The following is an 18,740-nucleotide window of genomic DNA, read 5'->3' as shown; positions in this document are numbered from 1 at the left end:
AATACGGAAAAAATATTCATGGAAACAATAAAAAGAAAATGCCTAATAACTGCTACAAAGGAATGTTCCGGAATTGACTAAATATCAATGCAGAGACAATACTGAAACGAAGTAAAGGAGTATGTCTATTAAAACAAAAGCAAATAACCAGTGATATAACATAAAGCACCAACATTCCTTTGAAATCCCGGCAGATCCAGGAAGATAATTGTTAAATACTAAAGTCTGTTATTATTTAAATTATTACCCTACAACAGAGTAGGGTTTCAAAAATAAGTCCATAGACTCATTGAATTGTTTCCGGCCACGGAAATCTTTAGTAAAAGGCGAAAGATTTATCCGCAGAAACTGACCGGGAACCAGAGTGCATTGGAATGTTGTGTGACCTCGCTTAGTTATTACTGCTCTTCATACAACAACCGCTTGGCTTACATTGTCTTTCCATCACAATTGATAATTAATTATTGCATATAATGTTTTTCTTACTTAACTACCCAATTGGTGTTCATATAAGAGATTAGATAATTAAAGAACATTTGAAAAAAACATTATAATGATTAAAATAAATAAAGGTTTTCTCTTTCATACCGCTAGTTAGTACAATAACCTTCACCTCTCGGTGGTGGTGACGTGTCTGCCACGTGACCATGACAAGTTGTCATAGCAACCGAGGTTCGCCTCGGCGTAATTTTGACAAGCACGGGACCTGTTAACTGAAAAATGCCTGCAGGCAATGTATGTAAGATTTGCTGAACTGTTAATGTCGATACTATATGACAGCATTTTTAAAAAGAGCATTAAACACGTTAAAAAAGAAAATAAAGGAACCCAATTAGATTATGATGAAACAGAACATAATTCAATTTAAAATATAAATATTATCTATGTAAAATTACTTAATTTGAAAGCAATATACAATCTAATACTGATAAAATTGAATTATCAATTTAGGGAATAAAAAATTAAAGAAACATAAAAATCAAACAATTCTAGACCTTCGAGACAAGATCATACTCTAGGAGTATCTGTTCTTGTGCTACAATTCACCTTTTCTCTCTTCGACCGGTGGAGGAGAAATCCTTCATGACTGAGAGAATTTTTATTTTTGTTCCTATCTAGAGTGCCTCTTATTGGGGAGCTGGATTTTCCCCAACAAGATTATATGTTGAAATATTTAAATAACTATTACTTTTATTACAGAAATTACATTTAAAGTTGTGGTTTCATGTTCTTTGTTCTTTTTCCCCATGTTTTTCATCTAAATGTGTAGCGTATTTTAATCAGTTACATGGTTAGTAATCCTATACTCCTCTATAGTCTTCATTTTCATATCAGTGTAGAATACATGAATACGGAAATGAAGTTCATATAACTACTAAAAGACAATCATCCTATAATGTGAACATTGGTTAAAAACTAAAAAATATAGTAAACATGTACCATATTAAATCAGGGTGGTGGTAAATTTAGGAGGGGACATTATTATTATTTCACTCGCAAGGAGTTTTCTCACACGCCATCATCAGTGATCGCTCACTGACAGTAACCTGTGGTATACGCTAGAGACCGCGTCACAACAAGTCTCCTCAGATTTCCAATGTTTTCAACCTCTTGACCACTCGCGCAGATGATTGAACGTTACCACAAGTGCCGTTTGCCATTGATTTCTCCTTGCATTGGCCATCCCCCCAGGTACCAGATTTGAACAGCACACTTCCAGTGGAGATCTGGTTAGTACTCTCCCACATCGGACTTTCCATCCTCCCGTACCCTTCACAACTAGTTGGTGTGGCGCCAGTTGATGTCCTCTACATTTTTATTGGCACTTCACAGGGAATGTGGGCCCTGCGTAAAAGGGCTGTAATTTAATGGTTGCTCCCTCATGTTTTCTTTCACTTTATTCGTATATATCTCATACATTTGTTTTGTAATCTGCCATTTTTTTTATTTTTTTTTTATTTCTTTAATTAAATTTGATTCATACTTTTATTTCGTGCTTTATTTTATGTGATTTTCATTTTGTTTTAATTTATTTCAATTATTATATTATATTTTTCACACTAAGATTTTTTTTTACTTTTTTTTCATATATATTTAAATAATGCTTTTAGTGTTTTTTGCCTGAAACAGTACCTTCACAAAAGTTTTCGTGATTAAATAAAACAATGAAAACCATTTGCCTATGCGCTTTTTAGGGAGCAACCATTAAATTAAAACCTGTTTACGCAGGGTCCACATTTCACGTGAAACCTTTTTTGATAGTATACACACCCCAACCTCTCTATGTTTAGTACGGCTTTCGATGTTGCGGTGTGTTCATTCCGAAAGCCGGTCTTCACATAGAGAGGTGGGGGTGTTTATAATGCGCTGGGGCATGTCGTAAAATTCTACCCGTTTTATTGTAGTTGCTTTTAGGATTTTCAAGTTAAATTACATGTTTATGGTGTCTTTTCTGTTCATTAAATTATTAGGTGAAAGTGCAGAAGTGTTACACAGCCATCTTCTGTTTAGAATGGCTTTTTAAATAACGTTAATATTTCAGCACGGTGCGTTTATTTATTTATAAGATAAAAGACAGGAAAGTATGGTAACTAAAATTTAATCTACTCTTTATTTTTACTTCATATCAAAACTTTAATTAAAACTGATTAGTTAATGAATTTTTAAGATGCATTTGTGTTCGTATGTATCAGGAGAGAATTGAAAATGTTGCATTTCATTTCTCATTTCAGTCATGTAAATTATTCACAGATAAAATGTTATAAAACAAACAAACGAACAAAACCTGTTAAGTTTTAAATATATTTCAAAGAAATAAATTACGCCCGGTGCTAAAATATTGTATTGATCGAACGTTTTATTTCAAAAAAAGAACACTAAATAACACATCAACTACATAAATAAAACAAAAGAACTGTCGTGAAAAATTCTTCTAACTTTAAAATACTTGGAAAACTAACACTGAAAAGTTTATTTATTAAAAGAACGGAATGAAAAATATTCTCATATAAAAAGCGTTTGTTTTGCAGTTTTAAAAATAAATAAAATTTAATATTCGAATTCATTCGATAAAAATAAAAGTTCCTTTGATAGAAATAAAACAAGTTCACTTACCGTTATAATTTTAGCTTACAATTATTACAATATGCAATTATGATATTACAATCATTTCAATGATTGTTATTCTCTTTAGTAAAATAAAAAAAAACATATAATTACAACAGACACAATATAAGGCAACGAAAAATATTTTTTATGGCCACGTGGTTAAACACTGGAAGCTTTAGGCACCTTCGTGCCTTTACCTTCGTGTTGATCTGGTAATGACCTCACACTGTAATGTTCACTGGCCTACCCTTTCGGTAGCCGTTGCCTAACTTTCTCATATATATATATATATATATATATATATATATATATATATATATATATATATATATATATATATATATATATATATATATATATACACTTTAAGGAAGTATACTTCCAGGGAGACCGGATCGAATAAGGATCAAAGAATATTTCAACTTCCCATATTTTATTGTTATCGAAATCGGTGAAATCGCCATTTTTTAATCAAATCGATTGCCTTCTCTCGTTCAGGATCTATCATGTTGCACTGCCGCATGCTTCCTTAGACTTTTTCCACAATAGATTGAAGTTCACATCGCAGTGTAGAGAACCTACTGTCGATTATATAAAGTATTTATATATAATAGCTTGAATTAAAGTTTAAAATAAAAAGTCAAGTATTATGTTAACTTGTATCCTGAAAGGAAATATTCACTACGAATGCGCACCTGTTATATCAAAGAACCTACTGTTGCTTATATACGCCGGTCTTTTCTGCTGTTACGGTAATAAAACTTCTGAAATGCATAAATCTATCCAAAAACGTCTTCAAAGTAAGGGGAGATAATCGCTTATCCTCAATCTATTAGGCAACAAAGGACGATGATGCAGAAAGAAGAGCAGCTAAATACTGTCGATTAAAATCAATAAATTCTTTGTCCAACGATCGAAGACTCTTTTTTTCATGACATGTATGTACTAAGCTCTTCTCAAGTGTTCCGAGTTTAAAGCCCTCATACCAAAACTATTTTTTACAAGCATTGACTATGGTTTTCTGTTCTCTCTTACTTTGCACCTATAAGCAAACAAACTTCCATAAACAAATTTCATTTGCTGGAACTGTCCATTTGCGTAACACAATACCGAATGTCTGTTTCTCAGGTTATTACAACATTGTTGCTTTCAAATGACATTAGGACATTTAAGGCGCAGAAATTTACAAAAATAGCAACATAAAAACACTAGAGGTACTAATATTTATCTATGAACTTTATAAAAAAATCTTACCTTAAACTTTAATAATAAAAAGTACTTTATTTTAACGGTCGATAAAACATCTATTTGTTTTTTTTTTATTGCATTTTCACAATGCAAATTCATCTTTGTTGTAAGAGGCTACTATCTGGGACATAATTGTCTGGGATATTTTGTAGGGAGTTGAGCAGCAAGATGTCTGTTTACATTACACTTGAACTTCTGCATGTCAGTACAGTCAGGGAAGCAGGAACCCGGAAAGGTTCTAAAGAAAAAACTATCAGAGTAGAAGGCTTTATTACATCTAAGGATTTCTACTGTGTAGGGGTGGGATTTTGCTGCTTATCAGATTTGTCGGAGGGATTTACGTCGAGGAGGGGCAAGAGCTTGTAGGTCGTGAAAATGCATGTTAAACAGACAGAGGGATGAAACATCAGGACAGTATTTGAGGCATAGCTTGTAGTGCAGGACCTATAAGATTAGCAACTCTCTTTTGGACCGTCTAACAATGAGAGACTAGTAGCAGATGCGCCAACCTAAATGTGGCAATAATATTTCATACATGGAATAATGGTTCGCTTGTAGTGGTAAAGTATACTCTTAAGCATAAGTAACTACCTAGCATTGTAGAGAGAGTCCGCCTTCTTTGCAGCAGCTGTGACAATACCCTAAATGTATCTGTTCCAACTCGTGTCCCTCGTGAACCTTAATCCCATGAGTGTGAACGGAGTATTTTAAAGTAATATATTATTAGCTAAGGCTTTTATTAGGTGAGCAGGTTTCTTGTAGTTATTAAAGAAAAACAGCTTATTCCTTGCAGCATTGAATATGACCACCATTTTTTGTCCCCATTTCACTACAAACTGGAGGTTTTCCTCTATTGCATAGCATACGTGTTCATTCGTTTTCCCCTCATGCAAATATACTTATATCAGTGACTATTTCACCAGGAGATGTATTTATGAATATCAGGAATAATAAAGGTTTAAGGATGTACTCCTTAGGTACACCCGAATTTATATCATATTGCTTTTATGTACGACAATCGAGGAAAACCTGGATTCTTCTCTTATTTAAGAAGGTTTTACTTATATTAAGTATTTGTCCAGTAATACCATAGGCTCTTTTTTTCATGTAAAAAAAAACTTTCAAAGGCCTTAGATATATCTAGGGTTATTGCCCTAGTCTCCATTGCTTTATCCAGTGCATGATATATACGTTTAGAGATTAGAATTAGGATATCTGCAGAAGAACGCGCTTGCCTCAACCCATATTCCTGGTCGTTCAGAAGTTTACCATTTGTGGAGTGATGGATTAGAATTCATTAATTATTGACTCAAATATTTTGGCGAAAAGAGGGAAAAGGCAAATGGAGCGATAATTTAATGGGTGAGTTCTTTCGCCAGAATTCTTGTAAACTGGTACCACTGAAGCAGTTTTCCAGTAGCCAGGAAAGACAGATTCCTTAAGGCATTTGTTGAAAAGTTAGAAGAGAAAAGGAAAAACCTCAGCAGAGCAATTTTATAATCGTACAGTCAGGATGAGATAAGGTCCACATGCTTTCGTTGGTGTCTATATTTTTTGTGATATTATGTATTCAGGAAGGAATATTTTCAGATCATCAAGTGTGGTTTCTGTCGTCAGAGAAAAATCTGGGAAGGAGTGGTTTTCCCTGTCAAAAGTAGAGTTGGAGGCAAACCAAGTAGCAAGCAGATTAGCTTTATCGGCTGCCGTGCATACAACTTTAAGATTGTTGGATAATGATGGAATTGTTAATTGCCCATTATTTACTACACTTTTATAGATTTTGATGAAGTCACGAGTTCCTAATTTCTGCGCTTCAATGCATTTTCTGGTGGTTTCGCTATATTGTCTCTTCTAGCTTCTATAAAATGCTGTGTATTTGTACTGGATTTATATCGGATAAATCTGCGGTATGCATGTTGTCTTTGAGTAATGGCAGATGTGCAAGTAGAAGTACACCATTGGGGAGAGTTGGGGCTGCCATAGAACTTACGTGTAAGAACATATTCTTTAAGTCTCGCCTTAAAACGTTCATTGGTCTCATTTGCGCATATTCAGCAGGAAGATAAATATGTTCCCCATGGAGCATCTCTGATGTGATTCCTGATGGCATCCCACTCAGCCTTATTGCAGTACCTTTTCGTTTTAAGCAGTGACTTATCAACTTCGGGTACTGTACGGGCATATATGTATGTATATATATATATATATTTATATATATATATATATTTATATATATATAGATATATATAGATATATGTTAAGATATATATATATATATATATATATATATATATATATATATATATATATATATATATATATATATATATATATATATATGGAAGTTTTAAAAGCCAAAAGCAATGCGGAAAGGACTGGAATCATGAGAGTAAAGAAAAGAAAAACAAACAAACAAATAGACGGATATGTTCAAGTAGAGAAATATCTGTTTATTCATCTATCATTCCTCACCTCGTTATATAATTAGTTTGTAACCAAGCTGTTGGAATGTCCGGTGCATATGAAGAGCGTTTGTGGTATGGAATTTTGATTAATTTTGGGAGAAAATACCTGCCCTTTTCAAAAATACACAAAAATGTATTCAAAGTGGCGGAAGAGAACAGGACTGCTTTTGGCTTTAAAAAATTCATATATTCCTTTACCAGCAATGCTTCAAGCAAAATATCATTTATATATATATATATATATATATATATATATATATATATATATATATATATAGACCATTATTTTTGTCAATTTTATATGTTCTTAATCTCAGAACTATTGATCAAAATTAAACGATAGGGACTCGTTAAAAAGTAATGACTTGAAATCTGTAGATAACTATGTGACATTTTCACTTAACCCCTTACATGAAAAGGATAACCCACCATCTAGAGTTTATTTTTAACACTTTATTTTAAAATTACAAAAATATCAGATATTTCCCCCAAAATCTGTTACCTTAATTAGGGGTTAACTAGACCTTGCTGCTATGCTTTCAAATGATCTGCAATACCAGCAAAGGGAGACTTGATTAAAAAAAATGTCTCTTATGTTATATCTCCCCTTTTGGTTTTGCGTACATAAAGTAAATTTCACAGAGTATAATGCTTATTAGATACTAAAGATATTCATAACCGTACTCTATTTTCAATAGAAAGGAGATATGACATATGAGAAATATTTGGAATCAATTCCACACTTGCTGTTATTTAACATCATTTGGAACCATAGCAGCAAATTTTAGTCTACCCCTTCATCAATGCCAGGAGTTTGGGGGTTATATATATATATATATATATATATATATATATATATATATATATATATATATATATATATATATATATATATATATATTAGTCTACGCTTTCATCAATGCCAGGAGTTTGGGGGTTATATATAACCCCCAAACTCCTGGCATTGATGAAGGAGTAGACTAAAATTTGCTGCTATATATATATATATATATATATTTTTGTATAATATATACAAAAATTTACATTTATATCTGTAGTCGGTACCGACGGTTTCAAGCCCAGTAGTTGAGGACTGCTCTTAATGTCCGCCTCAGGCTCTCTTCAGCCGACTCTACCCCTCGAGGAGAGTCGGCTGAAGAGAGCCTGAGGCGGACATTAAGAGCAGTCCTCAACTACCGGGCTTGAAACCGTCGGTACAGACTACAAATATAAATGTAAATTCCTGTATATATTATACAAAAAAAAATATATTGCTCTTATTTCGAGAAAGTTTTTTCCCTAATAGTAGAGCACTGTATGGGATTTTTTTTCTACAAAAAACTACAAGTATATATATATATATATATATATATGTGTGTGTGTATGTGTGTGTGTGTGTGTGTGTGTGTGCGTCTACGCATCTGTATAAATATTTTCATGTGGGTATGCTTTTAGGATTAAACAGGAAAGTAGACAGTGGGGAAGCGAGAAAGTTTTACATAAAGCACTACTTTGGCAATTGATGTGTAATTCCCTTTAACTTGAAGGACTAAAACCAATCATAAATTGATCAAAAACTCTTCTCTCAATTATTGAAAAGTGTTCTATTAACTCTTTTAAATCATAAAAACATGTCGGCTCCGGTGTAGATATCCCTTGGTGTCCGTATTGCCGCTGTGTCATCGATGTCCCCAAACGTATTTTCAGTGGCCAACATCAAACGCCGTCTTGCCCCTCCTCCTCCCATAAATATGGAACATAAATTGTTCGTGGTAATTTTAACCAATCAATTGTGCTTTTTGATTGGTCAAGCGCAAAGAGAAAATAAGATACAGCAAAAATGGAGGCACTTTATGGCTTTGTTTTTGCAATAGATTCCCCAATCTATTTTTTAATTGTAATTATTTTGTTCTACGTTCGTAGCTTAAGAGGATTGAATCCGAAGAGGTCACTCGGTTAAGGATCGACTAGCTGATGTGCACTTCTACGGCGGTTTTTAATTTTTTATCCATATTTCTGATGCAAATAACCAATTAATTGAATGAAAAATAATAAAAGAAAATTATAATTTATTTCATGTAGTTTTAACGAGGCATAACAACTGTTATGTGAATTGGTTCAAAGTTAAGATACAATGATTTCAAGTGATATGTAAAAACAACAAATATTCATTGTTGTTTCTAAGTAGCCATTTTATTAGTTCCTAAGAAACACAACATCATGCAATTAAATATAGTGAACTAGCTGAATAAGTAAGTTAATATCCATTGAATTTTAAATATAACATTGACGCAAATGATATAAATTAATAATTACTAATGAATACTCAGAGAATAATATTGTGTTACATTGTTCAATTCAAATAATAAAATCACAATGTAAAAAAAACAATATGTAATTTACTTCTTCAGTAAAGCACCTTATCACAGGCAATGTTCATTTTTTTTTCTTTTTTTTTTCATTAGAATGTTCCAATTTTTACGTAAATTTTCTTTGAATTATTTCTCCGGAGAATCACGGCCGCACATCGATTTATAACAAGTTCTTTTTTTTACATTATAACAACAATGATAATATATAATTATAATGGTCTGCGAACATGTGACTACATAAAAGGGAGGTCGCTCTCATTTTTGTTCAGAGTTGCCAGATTGTCCTTTTCAAAGCCAAATTTCGCAGATTTTCCTTTTTGGGGGCAGTTGACTCTCTAATATGTGTTTCACCTTTTTCGAAAAGCCCAACGTCAGATCTAAGACAAAAGGAGCAGTCAAAACAATATATAGTCAGTTTCATATAAATATCTTACCAGAAAAATAACTGTCCTGGGAATTAAATTCAATTCTTTGAACGGAAGAATTTTGCACCATTTTCATGCTCCCTTAGAAAAATAACCATCAGATTATAATGGCACGATGTTTTGTTTCCTTGCAAGCAGAATACCTGCATTATGCTGCCCTTTACTTACTGGATCGATTTCTTTCTGTGTATTATGAAATGTGTAAATCAGCGAAGCATCGATAACATTTTGATGTTTAATTGACCCTAATGTTTGCTAATAAGAACAATTAAAATTAAAGCCTTTTTTTTTCAAAAATAACAAAATCTTAAACAAACGAGCATATAACATGTACGTAAGGATTTGATTAAATACGTAGGAAGTATTTTTGTTGTAACAGACTAAAATATCGAAACTTTAATATAGTGACATACAACGAGACCCGATGTTGTCTGTGAATGAATAAGGATAAACGATTGTTCCACACTGCCAATATTTTCATTTTCACCGAAATCAATGAAATCCTCCATTTTTCAATCAAATTGATTGATTGCTTGCTCTAGTTGGGGACCCACCAGAGTGCACCAGGAGGAAGCTTCACATGCCTTCTTGCAATGACTTAGTCCGGAATGCATTTTAATATACATTGCACTTTATACAACCTACTGTTTGTTTATAGAATAGATTGAATTAGAGTTTTAAATGCAAAATCAAGTATTATGGTTCAATTGTGCTCTAAACAGAAACATTCATTTTGAAGACGCCCCTGTCTTATCAAAGAACTTACTGTTGATTTTATATGCTGGGTTTTCTACTTGTGCGGCGATGAAATTTCTAAAATGCACTTGTGATGTTAAGCGGTAGGAATCTGATTAAATCGGACAGTTCTTTCTTCAATCGTATTTTCTGATAATCGCTTTTCAATATTCATCGGAAGCATTCCGAGACAAACTTATCTAAGAACACTTCCGACTAATAAATCACGTTTGTGTTAATTTGCATATATATATATATATATATATATATATATATATATATATATATGTGTGTGTGTGTGTGTGTGTGTGTGTGTGTGTCTGTGTGTATGTGTATCCTAGTCATTTCGGAATCCATAAGGAACGGACTCATATACAGAGACACATACATAAACACAATCACACACCGAGACACACACAAAGATATTTATATATATAAATAGAACTAAATACATGAATCCAATAGTTACATATCAGATTGTTTTATGTATTCCTCGTTTTTTCTACGGTAAGATTTGTTTTTTATGTCTAAGTGACTCGAAATTTCTTACTATCACAAGAATGTCATCGTTGAAGAGGTAGACTGTTGCATTGTTTACGTTTATTTTGGTAATAAAAATACCCTATTGTCAAAGCACACATTTATTTATATAAATATGTATTATCTTTTTCTTTTACCTACGTATATTTTCACCGTCACGGACAAGAAGTTTTTGTCCCTTTGTATTTCTATTGTTCGTTCATCCTCACCCTCTATCACAACAATCAATCCCCATACCTTTCTACTCCTTCTTTGTTATTCAGGAAGCCCCTTAATTTACCTTGCGAGCATATATGAAATGACATTTACAAAATATTCCTCCCTTTCCGTACCTTAAGGCCTCGATTTATTTGACCCCAGCCCCCAGTAATTTCGCCTTCCACATTCCGCCCTTGTCCTTCGAGGTCCCTTAGTAAATATATCTTAAAGGGACCCCTACTTATTAACCTTTTCAGAATTAGAAAACAGGTTTGGCTAAAAGTGTTACCTTTTGTGTCAATTGGTCTGGACCCTTATATTTGCAACCTGAAACTATAATTTACTCAAAAGGCCTGCGATCTCCACCTACTCGGAACTTAAACAAAATGGGGCGTGTATCAAAGAAGAAATAGTTTGTTTTCAAAAGAAAACTGTAACAAATTGACACCTTTGGAAACAATAATTCGACCCGCGAACGAAGGAATTCTTTGATTTTAGAAGCATATATGTACATTAACAAAATGCCTCACCCTTTATTCTTATCTGACTCCTTTTTCTCACAAGTGCAATGATGCTCAGTCTTTTCTACGAATACACTCATGGCATATGTATTCTTCTGAATGATTTACTCATTTCCTGCTTCCTTTGTCTCAGTTCGTTTGACTCCTTATTTTAGTTGTCTTTAGCAATTTGCTGTTTTGACACATTATTGTATTACACTTTTCTTTTTCAGGAACTTCTTTCCAACAACTGCAGACTTATAGAACTCTTTTCCTTAGTGACTGTTTTTCTCCTACCTATAACCTAAGTCGCTTATATATATATATATATATATATATATATATATATATATATATATATATATAAATTCCACATCCAAACAACGTCGCAGCTCACAAGAGCCATGACAGTCAACGAACCGGAAGTCCAAGACTCGAGTTTCGCCCTCATTTGGGCTCATCAGTTAGACACATCCGAACTCAGGATTCGAAACCCGAGGCAAGCACTTTACCAACTGAGCAAACACCCCGCACACAAGAATGGCTCTTGTGAGCTGCGACGTTGTTTGGCTGTGGAATTTATTATATATAATCTCTCACATTCAGAAAAATCCTATTATAAGTTGCTCGTTTGGTTAGGATTGCTGGATAGCGTCGTCGTCCTTTCGAGTTAAAAGCTCCTACTTATGAGACATCGGATTATTGACTGGTTGCATGGCCGCGTCCCTTGTCGAGACGACGTAGGTTCATTTCACAGTCGGATTTCGGCGCGGTTTGCTTGATCTGTGTTGGTTAATAGAAATTCTTTTGTGCGGGGTGTTTGCTCAGTTGGTAGAGTGCTTGCCTCGCATGCAAGAGGCTCGGGTTTCGAATCCTGAGTTCGGATGTGTCTAACTGATGAGCCCAAATGAGGGCGGAACTCGAGTCTTAGACTTCCGGTTCGTTGACTGTCATGACTCTAGTGAGCTGCGACGTTGTTTGGCTGTAGAATTTATTATATATAATCTCTCACATTCTGAAAAATCACACGCATATATAAATATATATATGTATATATATATATAAGTGAACGTGTGGGTCTGTGTACATTTCCCTACGCAATAACACTGTCAATTTTAAATCTACAGACTCTAAAATTGATATACAGGGTACTGAGATTTGGGAAAATCTTTGTAGTGTGTTTTTGTCCAGAAATTTTGCTGTTAAGGGGTCAAAATTCAACGATTTTACCTTTGAAAATTCTACCAAACTCCTCCGCCAATTTTGGGTCTAAACACTTGACATTTTAGATATAGGTTCCCTGACATGGATCTAACTTAATAACTTGATTTGAACGCCAACAATAAATGTTAAGGGGTCATAATAGGGGTCAAAGTTAAACAAATTGGCCGCTTTTTTTTCTTTTTTTGCTCAAGATACACCTCCAAACATCTGGACAACGCCGGGCTGAAATGCTAGTATGATAAAACAAAACTAAGTAAATGAAGAATTCCGGTCAAACATTCACAAAAGAAATATTTTATGTTTAAGAATAGAATGTCACAGCAATAGAAGGAACATTATTATAAAAATTATGTTTAATTAAGATTCTTTTTTAATATGAAAAATAAAGTTCAGCAAGAAAGATTGGAAATATTTCAAGTAGGAGTTTATATAGATCAACAAACGAATAATAAAAGATTATATTGTTATATTATGTGTCCTCGTATTCAGTAATATAGGTGTGAGTTGAGCAGTCCTAGAACCCAATGCGCCGGTCAGAAGACTCCAGTCAACTCCGGGTCAACTCCGGGTCACCTAGTATATATATATATATAAAAGTGAAAGTATGTGTCTGTCTGTGTGTGTGTCTGTCTGTGTCCATTTCCCTAAGAAATAACTCGAAATTTGATATACAGTGTACTGAGATTTGGGAAAATCGATGTGATCGGTTTTTGGCCATAAATTTGGCGATTAAGGGGTCAAAGTTCAACGATTTGACATTTGAGAACTCGACTAAACTCCTCCGACAATTGTAGGTCTACACACTTGAAATTTTAGATATAGTTTCCTTGGACATGGATCTAACTTAATAACTTAGTTTGAGCCCAAAACAATAAATTTTAAGGGGCCACAATAGGGGTCAAAGTTAAAACAAAATTTACCCTTTTTTTTTGTTATACGCCTCAAAATAACCGGGCAACGCCGGACATCGATGCTAGTCTAGTATATATATATATATATATATATATATATATATATATATATATATATATAAGTGAACGTGTCTGTGTGTGTGTGTGTGTGCATTTTCGCACGCAATAACTCTGTCAATTTTTAGTCTACAGACTCGAAATTTGATATACAGGGCACTAAGATTTTGGAAGATCTTTGGAATCAGTTTTCGGCGAGAAATTTGGCTGTTAAGGGGTCCAAGTTCAACGATATGACTTTTGAGAACTCTACCTAACTCCTCCGCCAAATTTGAGTCTAAACACTTGAAATCTTAGATATAGCTCCCTTTGGCATGAGTCTTAATTAATAACTTAATTTGAGCCCAAAAAATAAATGTTAATGGGTCATAATAGGGGTCAAATTTGAAAAAAAAAATGACTTTTTATTTTTGCTCAGCATACACCTCCAAACACCCGGGCAATGCCGGGCTGAAATGCTAATATATATATATATATATATATATATATATATATATATATATATATATATATATATATATATATAAGTGAACGTGTCTGTGTATCTGTCTGTCTGTGTGTCTGTGTGTGTACATTTCCTTACGCAATAACTGTCAATTTTAAGTGCATAGACTCGAAATTTGATATAAAAAGTACTGAGATTTGAGAAAATCGATGTGGTCGGGGTTCGGCCAGAAATTTAACGATTAAGGGGTCAAAGTTCAACGATTTGGCCTTTGAGAACTCTACCAGACTCCTCCGACAATTTTGGGTGTAAACACTTCAAATTTTAGACATAGGTTCCGTCGACATAGATCCAGCTTAATAAGTTGATTTAAGCCCCAACAATAAATGTTAAGGGGTCATAATAGGGGTGTGATTTTCTCAAGATCAGTACGTTTTAAGTTCGACCTTTCAGACGACAAATATCGAAAAATTGGCTAAAAACATTAATATGTTCACCCTCAGCTGGACACTTTTTAAAGGGAGAGGTCGCTTTTTTAATCGATATTTTCGAAAGTCATCCCCTGTTTTCGATTGGCTAACCTTAATTTAAGCCTACGTAACTTCCGGTTTGGCAGTGGTCGTAACCGCAAAGAGGTCAGATTTTTCCCCGCTATTTTCCTCCTTTGCGGTACGGGTTCGAGCCACCCTTACTACTACTACTACATTATACATATATATATATATATATATATATATATATATATATATATATAAGTGAACGTGTCTGTGTGTGTGTGAGGGAGGGTCTGTGTACATTACCCTACGCAATAACTTTGTCAATTTCTAGTCTACAGACTCGAAATTTGGTATACATGTTACTGAGATTTGGGAAAATCTATGTGATCGTTTTCGGCCAAAAATTTGTCTTTTAAGCGGTCCAAGTTCAACGATTTGTCTTTTGAGAACTCTGCCAAACTCCTCCGACAATTTTGAGTCTAAACACTTGAAATTTTAGATAAAAGTTTCGTGGACATGGATCTAACTTAATAACTTGATTTGAGCCCAAAACAATAAATGTTAAGGGGTTATAATAGGGGTCAACGCGGAAAAAAATTTGACCTCTGCGGTCTCTACCAAATTACTGAGACAATTTTTGGTCTAAACATTTGAACTTTTACATAAAGGTTATTCAGAGATAGGGCAAGCTTTTTAATTGGTTTTGGTCGAAAAAAATTAGTTACCAATATGTAAATATACGTATGTATATGTTTGCATGTCAGTCCGACATTTTCGACAGAGACGACGGATTTTCTCAAGATCAGTATCGTTTTAAGTTCGACCTTTCAGACGACAAATATCGAAAAATTGGCTAAAAAACATTAATATGTTCACCTTTACCTGGGCACTTTTCTACAGGGGGTAGTCGCTTTTTTCGCCGATATTTTCGAAAGTCATCCTCTCCTTTCGATTGTCTAGTCTAAATTAAAAACAATGTCACCTCCGGTTTGGCGATGATTGTAACAGTACAGACGTCAGGTTTTTCCCCCGTTTTTTCTCCTTTGCAGTACGGGTTCGAGCCTGCCTTCCTACTACCACTTTTTTTTGCTCATACACATCCAAACACCCGGGCAACGTTGGGCTGAAATGCTAGTATATCTATAAAAGTGAACGTTTCTGTATGTCTGTGTGTGTACATTTCCCTACGCAATAACTTTGTCAATTTTATGTCTACAGACTCGAAATTTGATATACAGGGTACTGATATTTGTAGAAAAACTTTGTTATCGGTTTCCGGCCAGATATTTTGCTGTTAAGGGGTCAAAGTTCAACGATTTGACCTCTGGGAACTCTACCAAACTCCTCCGACAATTTTGGGTCTAAACACTTAAACTTTTAGATATAGGTTTCTTGGACATGGAGCTAACTTAATAACTTGATTTGAGCCCAAAACAATAAATGTTAAGGGGTCAACGTGGAAAAAATTTGACCTCTCCGGTCTCTACCAAATTACTGAGACAATTTCTGCTCTAAATATTTTAAATTTTACATAAAAGTTATTCAGAGATAGGGCAAGCTTTTTAATCGGTTTAGGGCGAACATTTTTAGTTACCAATATATGTATGTATGTATGTATGTATGTATGTATGTTTGTATGTCTGCCCGACACTAGAGACGACGGATTTTCTCAAGATCAGTATCGTTTTAAGTTCGACCTTTCAGACGACAAATATCGAAAAATTGGCCAAAAACATTAATATGTTCACCTTCAACTGTACACTTTTCTACAGGGGAAAATCGCTTTTTTTCGCCGATATTTTTTAAAGTCATCCTCTCCTTTCGATTGTCTAGCCTAAATTTAAAAAACAAATTTCACTTCAGGTTTGGCGCTTCAACTTTTAGATATAGATATGTATGTATGTATGTTGTCATGTCTGCCTAAAGCATTTCGACAGAGGCGACGGATTTTACCAAGATCAGTATCGTTTTTACGTCCGACCTTTCACGCGACAAATATTGAAAAAAAAATGGCTAAATACATTAATATATGCACCTTCATCCAGCCACTTTTCAACAAGGGGGGAGTGCTTTTTTAGCCGATATTTTTCAAACTTATTCTCTCCTTTCGATTGTCCAGTCAAAATCTTAACATAAGTCACGTCAGTTTTGCCGGTGGTCGTAACCGCAAAAACGTCAGGTTTTTTCCCCGTTCTTTTCCTCCTTCGCAGTACGGGTTCCCCCCGTCTTCATATTACTACTGTTTTTGTTTTCTTTTGCTCAACAGACACATCCAAACACCCGGGCAACGCCGGGTTGAAATGCTAGTATATATATATATATATATATATTATATATATATATACATATATACAGAGAGAGAGAGAGAGAGAGAGGGAGGGAGAGAGAGAAAGAGAGAGATATGTGATTGTATTTGTTATTTCTTTCCCGATACGTTTTGAATAAAATACGAACGTGCATTTTTACCTAAATGAGAGTTGCGAATGTTTTTAAAATGTAATTATCCACAGACACGTGTTTGAGTGGTTGATTCTAGCGAGATTCGAAATCGGGACCTCATGGTATGCAGTCTAAACTCTTACCACGGAACCATATCTCATCTTGGGATAAATCGCAATTTACGTAGATGTTATTTTATTTGTTATTGTTGTTGCGATACGTCATTAATTAATTCAATTATTTATACGAAAGTGCATTTTTACCTAAATGCGAGTTGAGAATAAGTTTTTCTTTGACCAATTTGATGCACCCAAATGGGGAATGGCATATATATTGTTTTTTTTGTATATAATTATCAACTAACACGTGTTTCGTCGTCTACGACTCATCAGAGTGGTTGAATCTAGTGAGATTCGAAATCGGTATATATATATATATATATATATATATATATATATAGTTGAAAAAAATCCAAAAATGAAGGTAGTCAAATTAAAACATAAAAGAATCCAAATTGCATATTCTTGAAAATTTTAAATAATGATAAAAAAAATGAAACAAACTCAAGTGAAATCCTGGCATGAGTGTTCAAGGAGTAAAAAAAGATAGCACCTATTCAAAAATAAAAAATATATAAAGATGTTTGGGGACGTAATATAATTTATAAAAACCTGATGAAACCCTGAAAATTAATCCGAGATTAGAACTAGATCAAGGTAAAAATTAAAATGCAGGAAGATCGATGGATAAATTTCAATAACAAATAGGTTTCTCTTCTCTTAACGTGTATATTTATATTTACACAAAATTTAGAGTACAAGACATATGATGTTATATATCACAGAACAATTCTTAAATAAAAGGATCAACAACGCAGTTCCAAATCTGGTAAGGCCATGTTCCTGTCACGGTGGATACAGTATATCAATATAAAAATTAAAGTTCTAGAAGAGCAGTATTGTAACTCTCAAAAGGAACACAGTGAACAGCGGAGAGAGTCTGATATGAAGTGAAAAAAAAAAAAAACGAAAAAAAAAACAAGAAAATCCTGCATATATTAGTAATAAGGAAACCCAAAATAGATAAAAAAAATTGAGCAGATCAAAAAACAAATATCCAAATATCAAGTGTAGGAATAAAAAAAAGTGCATTGATAGAATTCATGGTAAAAGAAACTCAAACAATCGAAATATATAAATATTTACTAATAGTAATAGGAATTAAGCGTTTTAACAAATCTGACATTCAGATAGAGAGGTTGCTCAAAAAGACGATTAATCAACCTCTGTACACTGGTCATTCTTATTATATTAAGCGGGAAGGAGAGATGCCAGGCTTTGCCCGGTTGAAAAATACGCTTAAATATTATATTTTATTTTGTCCACGTCTCGTATATATTTTTATATAGTTGTGATTTCAAAAGTACAAATAAAAAACGATGTGGGTGCCATCAGCTAGAATCGAAACCGAAAGCAAAACTGTAGCGTTCAAAGCTGGTGACTTTATCAACGCATAAGAACTGATTATGAATTAAATATTAAAAATAAACTAAGATAAACGTACAAAATGTATAACG

General features: G+C 33.7%; 1 non-coding gene across 1 annotated transcript; it reads right to left on the bottom strand.

Moving 5' to 3' along the window:
• Positions 1-245: 245 nt before the first annotated feature.
• On the bottom strand, positions 246-368 carry LOC145285436 (U5 spliceosomal RNA). Its single transcript, XR_013869062.1, has one exon. It is a non-coding gene; the product is annotated as a U5 spliceosomal RNA (small nuclear RNA).
• Positions 369-18,740: the final 18,372 nt, after the last annotated feature.

The sequence above is a fragment of the Euprymna scolopes genome, chromosome 9 (genome assembly GCF_053919585.1).
Source record: "Euprymna scolopes isolate OS-2025 chromosome 9, ASM5391958v1, whole genome shotgun sequence".
NCBI lineage: Eukaryota > Metazoa > Mollusca > Cephalopoda > Sepiida > Sepiolidae > Euprymna > Euprymna scolopes.
Note: the sequence above shows the minus strand (reverse complement) of the source record. Positions and strands in the feature narration are given on the sequence as shown.